Genomic DNA, 13,526 nt, shown 5'->3' with positions numbered 1-13,526 from the left:
TTTTGATAGATAGTTGTCATTAAATGCTTTATTTAAATATAAAATCATTATTATGAAAATAAAAATTTATGAAATCAAAAAAAAAAAAAGAAATGAACCTTGATATAAGATTTAACTATAGATGAATGTCACTTTTAAGACAGAAATGCATTGATTGTGGGTGGAAAGTTCAAATTAAGTCAAAGGAAAGAGGGGTATTAGGAAAGAGGGAGGAAGATGAAGTGGAAAAAAGAAGAGCAAAATTAAATAAATTAGGTGACATTTACATGGCTATGACGTGGTAGGACTGTGCGAAATACCATCTATTAGAAAAGTGGTTCTGTCGTTTTAGGGAGGTAATAATTACACTTTTGATAAGAATAAGGAGGTAAAAGATCAACCGCAAATTTTATAAAATAATCGTCTGAACCGTAACATTGACAACCCTAATGCTTCCTTTAAAGTTGGAGTCTATATGCAACGCTGATTATGAACCATAGAGTTATTTGGACTTGCATTAGAAACATACATGACAAAGTGCATTAGTACTCCATTTAACCTTGGAAAAATTATATAATATAACAATATATTAAATTGGTAAAACAAATAAAGGAAAAAGTTAAAAATATACCAAACTTAAAAATTCCCTTAGAATCTGACTATCTAATAGTCCAAACTGATGGAAGTCAGTTAGAATGGGGAGCTGTTTTAAAAATCAGACCTAATAAATATAGTGAAAAAAATAAAGAGAGAATATGTGCATATCAGAGTGGTAAATATAAATAAAAAGGAAATATGAGTAACATAGACGCTGAAGTACTAGCAATAATATATGGATTAAATAGTTTTAAACTATACATATTAAACAAAGAAGAAGTATTAGTAAGAACAGACTGTGACGCTATAGTCAAGTTTCACCAAACAATAAATAGTAAAGCAAGTAGCAAAAGACGATAGTTCAATTTCATGAATGTTATATCTATATATAACAATATAGTCTTTGAATACGTAAAAGGAAATGATAATGAATTAGCTGATAAGTTGAGTAGATTACAACTCAAAACTAACTAAATTAATTATATTTCAGCATGAAATCAACTGACCAACAACCAGCAAACAAAGGCAAGGGCTCAAATGTGGAATACTGTTATAGATGTATGGAAAGGAATAGTAGTAGCAGACTTTATAAAAAGCTACCCTGAAACAGACGCAGAAACAATGTATAAATATTGACATAAAACATTGTTTGCTGTAATAAAATATTTAGTGTCTTGCTTATTATAGGCTATCAACCACTTATATAGACATTACAGAGAAGAGCAAATATTTGCCATAGGAGAAAACTTATCAACTTAAGTCTCGGTATGCAGGATGTCTTTTCATAAATTATATATATATATATATATATATAAGCTATAATAAAATACGAAGAAAATAATTATATAACATTTAAATGTAAAGGATGTAAAAAAAAAGGAGGAATGACTCTAGAAGAAACTCGGAAACATTTTAGAATATGTGAACATAGAACTGATAATTTAGGATATAGAACACAAGATCCAGATAAAAGTTTTACTACTGAATCAATATATACATACTCAAAAAATGAAGAAGACATAGAATTAAATTCGATCGTAAGCCAAAAGGAACTAATGGAAGCAACTAGTTCCACTAGTGCTAGCCTTGTCCAAAGAACATCTCCTACACAACCAGTAGATAACAGTATATGTAATGTACCTAGACGAAGAATATATAGGATGAATCCAAATACAGAAATAAAAACTGAAAATTTAAGACCAATGAGAAAGCGAATGCCTATAGAAGAACCTATTAGATTACAAGAGGGAGGAAATAAAGAAAAAATAGTAAACATAGCTGCACATGATCCACAGATGTGGAATACAATCATAGACTTATGAAAAGGAATAGTAGTAGCAGATTACATAAAAAAAATTATGCTGAAGCAGATGTTGAGACAATGTATAAATATTTGGAAACTTTTTTGGGAGAATTTGCAAAAGTTGTATGAGAAACATATGTTGAGACAATGTATAAATATTTGGAAAATTTTTTGGGAGAATCTGCAAAAGCTGTATGAGAAACATCTAAATCAGATTTCCCCCCAAGAATTTCAAGTTTAAATAAGCTTAGGACCAAATCCTTATAATTTTACAAATAAAATGCATAGTTTACTTATAGGGGAAGACCCTAATAGTGGGTTAATAATTTTACAAAGAAATGCTCTAATAAAACTAGAACAACTAAGTATTTCAAATTGGTTTCATATAAAGACTTTTCTAAAAGTTTATTTTTATTATTGTACAATTAGTGGCAATACTTTTGATATAGAACTAGGTAAGAAGTTATTCAACAAATTACCAGGAGCTTTAGAAAGAGAAATAGAAGATAGATGGTATAAAAGAGAAGGTGTAGTCCAAAATTCTAATGCTAAATGGTCAATAGGACAAAAAATTCAACACGTAATGAAAATTCTAATAGAAAAATGTACAAATATACAAATGTAGAAACAATTAAAATAAAATGAAACTAATTTCTGTAAAACAATGATATATACAACACAAAATTATGATAAAGATTACCAACGAAGGCCAAAAAGATATAAAAGACGATCTTATAATACCCAACATCCTTATAATAAGAGAAAGTATTACTTGAGAAAGTCATCAGCTAGAAAACCATATTTAAATAAAGATAAACATGTTAGGAAATATAGGAATGATAGAAATTACAAAAATAAATTAGCATGTTTCACTTGCAGAAGCATAGAACATTTAGTAAATATATGTCCAAAAAAAAATAATAGTAGACTAGAAATTCACAATTAATAGAAGAATTTCAGGAGACTTTACTCAATGTAGACGAATATATGTCAAACAACGAAAGTATATATTCAATTGTAAGTATAGAAGTAGAAGATAGAACTCAACCAGATTCTTTTGATTCCGAAAGAGATGACTTGATAAATGAAATAGATTTTGAATTAAAAGATCCAGAGTTAGATGAATTACAAGTGAGCACCGTGATGAATATTACACAAGATTGTAATCATGATTTTGAAACACAAAAAGAAATAGATAGTAACTGATATAGTATATGTAAGTGATATCCTAGTAAAAAGAAAAGAGCTAAATGTAAGGTATGTTATATGGAGACATGCATCAGTTGCATGAAAGATAAAATAAAAGTAAAAATTGTTAAAAAACAAGAACATACACAAGTAGGTAATCAGACTACTAATTTAAGGATAATAACATTAGAAACTCGTATGAATGAGATAGAACAAAGATTACCATTATTAGAAAAAGAAAAAGAAAAAATAGACAAAAAAAATACTTCTACTCAAGGAACAATACACTTAGAAAAACAGTATCATGAAAATATAGAAGAAACATAACTCATGAATCTAGAAAAAAGTACAACTAGTCTAGTATGTAATGAAGATAAAAAATTTGGTACAATAAAAATACTAGCTAGAGTTAGAATAAAAGATGTAGAAATAGAAACACTAGCTTTAGTAGATACAGGATGTTCAAGTTTCCTGATAAATAAAAAAATAGTACTACAAGACTTATTAACGATTTTTCCTAAATCAGTTGCAGCAATGCAAATGGATGGGTCATATAATATATATGAATATTATATAGATAAGGCACAAGTTAGTTTTATAAATACCTGTGATGAATTTTACAAACCAATATATACTATGCATAAGATATTAGCAAGAGAATTAAATATGCAAACTGATCTAGTAATAGAATTATAATTTTTATATATAAAATAATGGAAGTTGTTTAATATCTAGAGATGGAGTAATGTTTTTCAAAAAAAACTACATATACATCAGTACAAATGAGGCAACAAATACACCCTCTAAACCATTAGCATCAGCTCAAAACCCATCATCATACTGTGACGGTTGTGCTAATAACAACAGTTGTCACGATAAGAATCTGTCTGAAGAAGAAGAAGTCAATTATGAGGAAGACGAAATATTAAAAAAAGACCACACACTAATAAATATAGAAACTGAATTTACAATTTTCAGACAGGAATAGATAGAATAGGAAGAGCGAAAAGTCCAAAAGATTTAGAAACAATAGTACAAATTTTAGATGAGATGGAAATAATAGGAGAACAACCCTTAATACATCGGAAAACTAATAAAATAAGGTGTAAATTAGATATAATAAATCCCGAATATATCATAAAGACAACAGCCATAGAAGCAACTAATCAAGATGTAGAAGAATTTAGCATATAAATCAAAGAATTAATAAAATTAGGAGTAATAAGAAGATCGATATCTTAACATAGATCCGCAGCCTTTATGGTAAGAAATCATAGTGAAGAAGTACGAGGAAAAGCTAGAATGATTATAATGTCACGATCCAAAAACCAAGGTCATGATGACACGCATCCCAAGCCCCATCCCGATTCATAAGTCGAAAAGTAAAAGCATATGAGACTCCTAAAGAAAAGTCAAGCCATAAATAAATACAAAATAAAGGACAACAACGTAAATACCTCAAAACCAGGTGTCATAAGTGTAAAGAGTATCTAGTACAATGATCGAATCTCATATACATCATAAGTCTTCAAAAAATAGTAAAGACTGTAAATAAAGGCTAGAAATAATGGCGGTCCGAATCTCAAGACCTCACCACTAATCTGAATGATAAAGTATCTCCGGAAGAACAAGATCAGCTGCTACGTGAGATATCCTAACTACGATCTGTATCAAAAGGGACACATAAGTAGGGGTGAGTACAATCCACATGTACTTAGTAGGTTTAACCGATTGAGTATAAGGAATTAATCAAAAACTATGAAATAATCTAAGGAACGCTTCCACCTGCACGCAGAAAAGTCCCACTTCGGCCATGCTGCCGCCAATTTATATAGAATGGCGTAATTAAAGTAAACACATAAATATAGTTCAATAGCATAGTTAAACAGATAGGTCAAGCATTACAAGTATCAATGTAATGCAATGCAATATGATGATGTAATGATGCAATGATACGGTTGGATCAAGGCTGTTGCACAACCTGTCGTATACACCTGCTGAGCTGTGCTACCGAGCAGGACCCATAAGGGTCTCACAGACTATATACCTCGTCACAATCTCAATGTATCAGTTACCTCGCCACCCAACTCATGGCCAAGGACTCATGATACTAATGTCTCTGTCGCTTTCCACCTACCTCGTGGTCAAGGATACAAAAGATGTCACATTTTGTTTCTTAAAATGATTTCCACAGTTCTCAGCTTCTCGATTATCAATAATAGTATAAATGAAATCATGATGTATAAGGCGTAGAGGTAATATTCAACTTAACATGTAGTACAAGGTTTAAAGTTCTCAAAGCTTAACTGAAGCTTGATATTCACCCTCAATAGACAGTAATGGGAAGGAAATATATCAAATTAAGTGTTTACCCCTTTCCCAACAATATCTTAATACTCAGGCATGCTCAGAACCCCCAACTCTACCCCTCAGACGGGCATTACAAGTCAATTAACCTCTTCTGAGTTCCGCTCAGTTAAGTCATAGATTACACAGTCTCAAGCACAGATAAAATATCACATAAGGCCCCACACGGGCTACACAGAACATATAATCCCCAACACGAGCATCACAATATCAATTATCAGTCCCAAACTACACTACGACCCCATCCCAAAGTCTACAACATAGAACTTAACTAATCATCCAACTCAGCCACAAGAAGGATAGCCAAACCTACCTCGATAGCCAAAATTGCACTCGAGCACATCCAATAGACGATCAACTCTTGAATTCAATGCCCGGAATGTCAACCCACTATCAAGAATGAAATATACGCGTCATAAGAAGTCCAATAACACTCATATTGATAAGTAACAATCCAAAAATTGATCATTTTCAAAAAAGGTCAAATTTGGAATTTTATTGACGAATCACGTTCTACTCATAACAAGGAACTCATGGTTGAAAAACCCATAAAAATAAAGTTCAAAATGAGTTAGAAATCACCAATTTTTCATAAATTCGAATTAGGGAAGACAAGAGGTTTTGGAGTTTGAAACTAAAATTTAGGAGTTAAAATCATTAAATGATTAATGAAAAAGGAAGGTTTTAGGTCAAAAATCACTTACCCAACACTTGCCTCGAAAATGTCTTCTTAAACCGCCTCTAAGGAATCCAAGAACTTAAAAATGGTGAAAATGGGTCTTCTCCCGATTAAACATTGTTATGACATCAATTTGGGCATCGCTATCGCGAGCCACTATTCCTCGCGATCGTGAAGAACACTGGAGGAAATGACCATCACAATCGCGAACCCCCCTTTCGCGATCACGAAGACATATCCCAGACACATCACGATCACATGATCTCTGGTTGCGATTGTGATAAAGAAGAATGTGCTGCACCAGAACTTAGCAACAACAACTGAAACACAACTCAAAATGATTCCTATTGGATGCTCGAAAATTGTTCGGGGTCCGATAAATATAAACCAGATATGCCACTATAATGCATTGGGCATTCCGGACTCAATAGAATCGTCAGATTTTTGAAAAGAAGTTGTCTTGACCAAAATACCCTCCCAGACCCCTTATTGGCCTAAAACTCATCTTTTGGCCTAAAAACTTGAAATGATGATTAAGGTCTCGGGGCTCTAAGTCAATGCTAAACTAGACCAAACTGGATATTTTGGACGCAATGGAACTGACAGATTTCTCATCGGACGCTCAAATCTCAAAACGTTAACCGAAGTCATCCCAACTCACTTAAAACTTTATTTTTCAACTCAAGACCTCAAATTCAATTATCAACCCCAAATCTATTTCTGACGTCTCTCCTAGATCAATTTCCTTCGAAGCTGATGGAACTGACGGAATTCCGTTTCAAGACCCTTTGCTCTATTTGATCTCAAGAACCCCTTTTTCACAACTTAACTCTATAATACTCAAGAATTTTCCCAATTCACTAACTACTAAGACTTTAACATATTCAACCACATAAACTGAACAAATAATACTCTGGAGCACTAAAGATAGGGGTAAAATAGTAATTTCACACAAATTTTTGAAAATGACCCTCAAGGTCATTACAACATCCACCACTATAAAGGATATTCATCCTCGAACATAAGATAAAAAAAGGTACCTGGAGTCTCAAAAAACCGAGGGTACTGGGCTTGTATATCGACCCTGTACCTTGACCGAAGGGATCTCGTTGATCCTAAGTCTCCGAATCTATCTATCTAGGATAGCTACCGGCTCCTCCTTATAAGTCAAATATGGACCCAACTCTACCGCATCATAAGAGATCACATGGGACTCGTCCGGTATTACTTGCGAAGCATGGAGACATAAAATACTGGATGGATAGCTGACAGTCTAGGGGATAAGGCCACTCATAAGCCACCCCACCCACTATCCTCAAAATCTTAAATGGGCCAACAAACCTCGGTCTAAGCTTGACCTTCTTCCCAAACCTCATCACACCCTTCATGGACAATATTTTATGCCACACACAATCCCCCACCATGAACTCTAAGGGACGAACCTTTCTATCAGCATAGCTCTTTTGATGACTCTGAGTTGTTAATAGTCGACCTTGAATCAAACGTACCTGCTCCATAGGATCTCTGAGTAAGTCAGTATCTAATACATCAACTGCAACTGAATCAAACCACCCAATGGATGATCGGCACCTACGACCATACTATGCCTCAAATGGTGCCATCTAAATGCTGGAGCGATAACTGTTATTATAGGCAAACTCTGCTAAGAGGAAGTGTTGAACCATCGAGCATCAAAATCAATCACACAGGCCCTAAGCATGTCCTCAACACCTAAATAGTCCGCTCAGACTGACCATTGGTCTAGGGATGAAATACTGAACTCATCTCTAGCTGTGTACCCAAACGATGCTGCAATGCCTCCTAGAAGTGAAAGGTCAACACAGAACCCCGATCTGACATAATAGATATAGGCATCCGAGGAAACCTAACAATCTTACGAAGATAGATCCGAGATAACTGCTCCATAATATAACTAGTCTTCACTGGAAGGAAATAAGCTGATTTGGTCAATCGGTCCACAATCACCCAAATAGAGTCATACTTACCTAATGCCATAGGTAATCTAGACACAAAATATGTAGAAATACGCTCTTACTTCCACTTGGGAATGGACATACTTTGCATAGAACCACTCGATTTCTGATGCTCATACTTTACCTATTGGCAATTTAGACATTTAGCCACAAAATCAACAATGTCCCTCTTCATGCCACACCATCAATAGTGTTCTTTCAAGTCATGAAACATCTTTACCACTCCTGGGTAAATTTAATACTTGGAACAATGAGCCTCCTCCAATATCATACGTACCCAATCACCAACCTTGGGCATACAAATTCGACCATTAATCCTCAAAACTCTCTCCGATCAAGAGAGGCTAATTTTTCTTCACCCCTCAATACATTGTCTCGAATGACACTCAACTTGTCATCCTCAAACTGGTGTGCCCAAATCTGGTCCATCAAGAAAGACCTAGCCTCCACAAAGGCCAAAATGCTAGGATGTGTAGAAATATCAAATCAGACCAATAGCCTAGCCAATGACTAAACCTCCAAAGCCAAAGGCTTATCATCTGCCTTAAGGAAGGCCAAACTACCCATACTAGGTGCATTGTGACTCAAAGGCATACGCTACCATATTAGCTTTGCCTGGATTGTAAAAAATGGTGATGTCATAGTCTTTCAATAATTCCAACCACCTACGCTACCTCATGTTCAGATTCAGCTGGGAAAAAATATACTTAAGGCTACGGTGGTCGGTAAGGATCTTACAATGTACATCATAGAGATAGTGCCTCCAAAACTTCAAAACGAACACCACTGCCGCTAACTTTAAGTCATAGGTAAGATAGTGTTTCTCATGTACCTTCAACTATTTAGAAGCATAAGCTATAACTCTACCCTTTTGCATCAAAACACCACCCAAGATGACTCCTGAAGCATCACAAAACACAATGCAGGCCACACCCTCATCGAGTAAGGTGTCACGACCCAACCCCGTAGGCCGTGATGGGTGCCCAAATTGGATACCTAAGTGTACTTCTGCCAACTATAAGTAACTCTGTCTCCTACTTGACTCGTAGTATACCAACAGATAAGAAAATATACAAGCCGACAAGGCTATTATATCATATAGGGTCATTCCATAATAGGTACACCTGTGAGCTGACAAGGCTTTCACGATAAGGGAACGCCTCAAAATATAGTTTATGTAATCACAATTGTACATACTCATATACACAACCCATATATAGCTCATATACAACCCATATACATCTTATATACAACCCATATACACCCCACGTATATATCCATAGACCTCTAAGAGTAAAAGAAAACAACAGTAACAAAAGGCGGGACAGGGCCCCCGCCGTACCCATAAACAAAAAAATATATATCAAGGTTTAGTACCAAAATTAGGCACACCCACAAAAGAGCACTTCTGGACCGCTGGGTGGGACTCCTATGCTGATGGATCCCCAAGCTATGTATTTGTACCTATGGGCATGAATGCAGCCCCCGAAGAAAGGAGGGTCAATACGACATATGTACTGAGTATGTAAAGTATAACATGGCATAACTGGAAGCAAGTTGTGTTTCACCAACATCAAACCAACTAATAGGTGACCTATATTTCCTGCCATATAAAGCCTCATATGACGCCATCTGGATGCTGAAGTGATAGCTATTATTGTAAGCAAACTCAATAAGTGGTACATGATCATCCCAGTTACCTCTGAAGTCAATTATGCAGTCCCGCAACATATCCTCTAGCATTTGAATAGTGCGCTTAGCCTATCTGTCAGTCTGAGGATGAAATGTCGTGCTAAGGCTTACCTGTGTTCCTAAGCCTTCTTGGAATGACCTCCAAAAGTGGGCTGTGAACTAAGATCCTAGATCCGAAATAATAGATGTGAGAACTCCGTGGAGCCGTACTATTTCCTTGATGTACAATTTTGCATAGTCTTCAACTGAGTATGTGGTCCTGACTGGGAGGAAGTGGGCTGATTTTGTCAGCCTATCCACAATAACCCATATGGAATCCTACTTCCGGAGAGTGCGAGGTAAGCCGGTAATGAAGTCCATGTTAATCGCTTCCCATTTCTAGGTTGGAATTTCCATCTCCTGTAGTAGCCCACCCGGTTTCTGATATTCAACTTTAACTTGTTGGCAGTTCGGACATTGGGCTATGAACTTGACTATATCTCTCTTCATACCATCCTACCAATACAAATATCTGAGGTCGTGATACATTTTGGTGGACCTCAGATAAATAAAATAACGAGTGTGGTGTGCCTCTCCCAGTACTTGCTGTTGTAGCCCTGCAACTTCCGGTACACAAACTCTGTCTCGATATCGTAGTACTATACCAGCCATGATCTCAAATAGAATCTTTTCTTTTTGGAGAGTCATATCCCTATACTGGGTCAAAATAGGGTCTCGGTATTGACATTGCTTTACTTTTTCCATGAGCGAGGATTCAGCAACTCCTCAAACAAAAACCCTGTCATCATTCGAACCAGCTAAGCGGACTCCAAGGCTAGTGAGCTGGCAGATCTCATGGATTATCTCCTTCCGTTCCGGTTGTACCTCTACCAAGCTACCCATTGACTTACGACTGAGTGCATCTACCACCACATTCGCTTTCCCAGGGTGGTATAAGATGTCGATATCATAGTCCTTCAACAATTCTAGCCACCTTCTCTTCCGTAAGTTCAACTCCTTCTATTTGAAGATATACTGGAGGCTTTTGTGGTCCGTATAAATGTCAACATGTACGCTATACAAGTAGTGCCTCCATATTTTTAAGGCATGAATCACCGCTGCTAATTCCAGATCATGAGTCGGATAATTCTTTTCGTGTTTTCTGAGCTGTCGGGAGGCATAAGCTATAACCTTACCCTATTGCATTAATACACATCCAAGCCCAATACCGGAAGCATCGCAATAGATAACATAGCTAATTGGTCCATCCAGAAGAGTGAGAACAGGAGCCATAGTCAATTTATCCTTTAACAACTGGAAGCTCCATTCACACGCATCAGTCTACTAAAATTTAGCCACTTTTTGAGTAAGCCTCGTTACAGGCGCCGAAATAAAAGCAAACTTTTCCACGAACCTTCTGTAGTACACTGATAACCTCAAAAAGCTATGTACCTCCGTAGGGGTTGTAGGTCTTGGCCAATCTTTCACGGCCTCAATCTTCTGCGTGTCTACACGAATACCGTCAGTCCCAATAACATGTCCCAGAAAAGCCACTGAAGTTAACCAAAATTCACATTTATAGAACTTAGCGTACAACCACACATCTTTTAAAACATGTTCCATCACCCTAACACACCACCACACTACCAGCAGCAGCCCCACACGCACAACGCCTCATTTCGACTACAATTTAACTATAACGATTTTAATTTAGTTTATTTCGAACGTCGAGCATTTACACAACTTTCTTACACTTCCAGCAGCATACAAGGTGTGTAATACAACCTATAACAACACCATAAACTTCAAATTGGAAGGGAAGACCTTATCTTACCCAAAATTGGCCAAAACTCACCAAAATTGTGCCTCGGAACTTCTCTAGCGCGATTTTAACGCCGTGGCTGCTTGCTTTCTGTTTTGTGCTGAACCAAGCCATGATTTTATACTAATAATACCTCTATATCATTGTGGTATATGCTAGATAATTAATTTATGGAGCAAAATTAGGACTTACCTTATTTTTCCTCCTAGGCCGCCACTCCTTTCTCTCTAAGCTAGGGTTTGTTTTCTCATTGCCTTGGCTGATATTTTTAAGATAAAACTGAAGTATTAGTCATATATACATATATATAGATGGTACTAGGAGGTGAAATGTGTCATCCCCTAAGGGTGACATGTGTCCAGCCTCTATTGGGCCATCGTATCCATGCGTGCAATGAGGGGCTGCCATATGGAAGTGGGGTCCACCTCTCTCAAGAAGGTGGGTCACCTACTTGACCCCAAGTAGGTAGGTCACCTGCCTGCTTGAGGTGCTGCCACGTGTCACCTTCCTAGGCTGTCATGTGTCATCATATTTTTCTCTTCCCCGTGGGTTCGTAATCTTGTCTTATCTCAAGAACCTATGTACTCTAGGACACGTAAGCTTAGTGTGTGCTCAAATATCTAAGGTATATAAGACTTCTAAGTTAGTGGCTTACATAGGTAAATCGAGTCCTATAACTCATTACTTGGTCTTCAATTCCTTCCGGATTCTTATGCCTCTATTTCCAACCTTCTCTACTATGGGGTATCTCATTCTCCCTTCCTTAGAGTCGTTTAATAGTGTCGTAGCTTATCCGGCTCACATGATAATGTCTAAGAAACTTAAGAGACATTCCGAGTTTAAAAGTATGGGGTGTAACATAAGGCTAGAATAGGTGTCGAAGTCAATAACTCCTTGAGCTTTTGGAAGCTCGTCTCACACTCATTGGTCCACTGAAATGCCATGATTTTTTGAGTTAGCCTAGTCAATGGGTCTGCAATAGAAGAGAAGAGATGGACAAACCGACGATAATAGCCTACTAACCGAATAAAACTCCAAATCTCGATAGCTAAAGTAGGCCTAACCCAATCACAAACTGCTATAATCTTAGACAGATCAACCATAATACCATATTTGGTCACCATAAGACCCAAGAACGCCATGGACTCGAGCTAAAACTTACATTTGGAGGATTGTGCATACAACTTTTCCTCTCTCAATCTCTAAAAGACTGTCCTCAAGTGTCTAACATGATCCGCCTCATTCTTGTAATAAACCAAGATGTCATCAATAAACATGATCACAAATGAGTCCAAATAAAGACAAAATACTGGGTTCATCAATTCCATAAAAGCAGTCAGGGCATTAGTCAATCCGAAGGACATAACCACAAATTCATAATGACCATAATGGGTTCTGAAGGCAGTCTTCAGGATATCAGACTCCTAAACTCTCAACTAATAATAACCCGACCTCAAATCAATTTTGTAAAACACTGATGCACCCTGAAGCTGGTCAAATAAATCATCGATGCGAGAAAAAGGGTACTTATTCTTGGTGGTGACTTTGTTCAACTGTCGATAGTCAATACACATCCTCATAGTACCATTCTTAATCTTCACAAATAAGACCGGTGCACCCCACGGTGATACACTAGGTCGAATAAACCCCTTCTTTAATAAGTCTTCCAATTGTTCTTTTAACTCTTTCAACTCCGTCGGAGCCATCCGATAAGGAGAAATGGAGATGAGCTTGGTGCCCGGCTCCAAATCAATCACAAAATCGATATCACGATCAAGATGAACACCCGATGGGTAATACATCCATAAACTCTCTCACCACCCTCGTAGTCTCCAAAGGAGGTGACTTTATAGTGAGATCACGTATATGAGACAAATAAAACAAACAAGCCTTATCCATCAGACGACGAGCACGAATATAAGATAT

Source organism: Solanum dulcamara, chromosome 4, assembly GCF_947179165.1.
Source record: "Solanum dulcamara chromosome 4, daSolDulc1.2, whole genome shotgun sequence".
NCBI lineage: Eukaryota > Viridiplantae > Streptophyta > Magnoliopsida > Solanales > Solanaceae > Solanum > Solanum dulcamara.
This window is presented reverse-complemented; position numbering follows the sequence as displayed.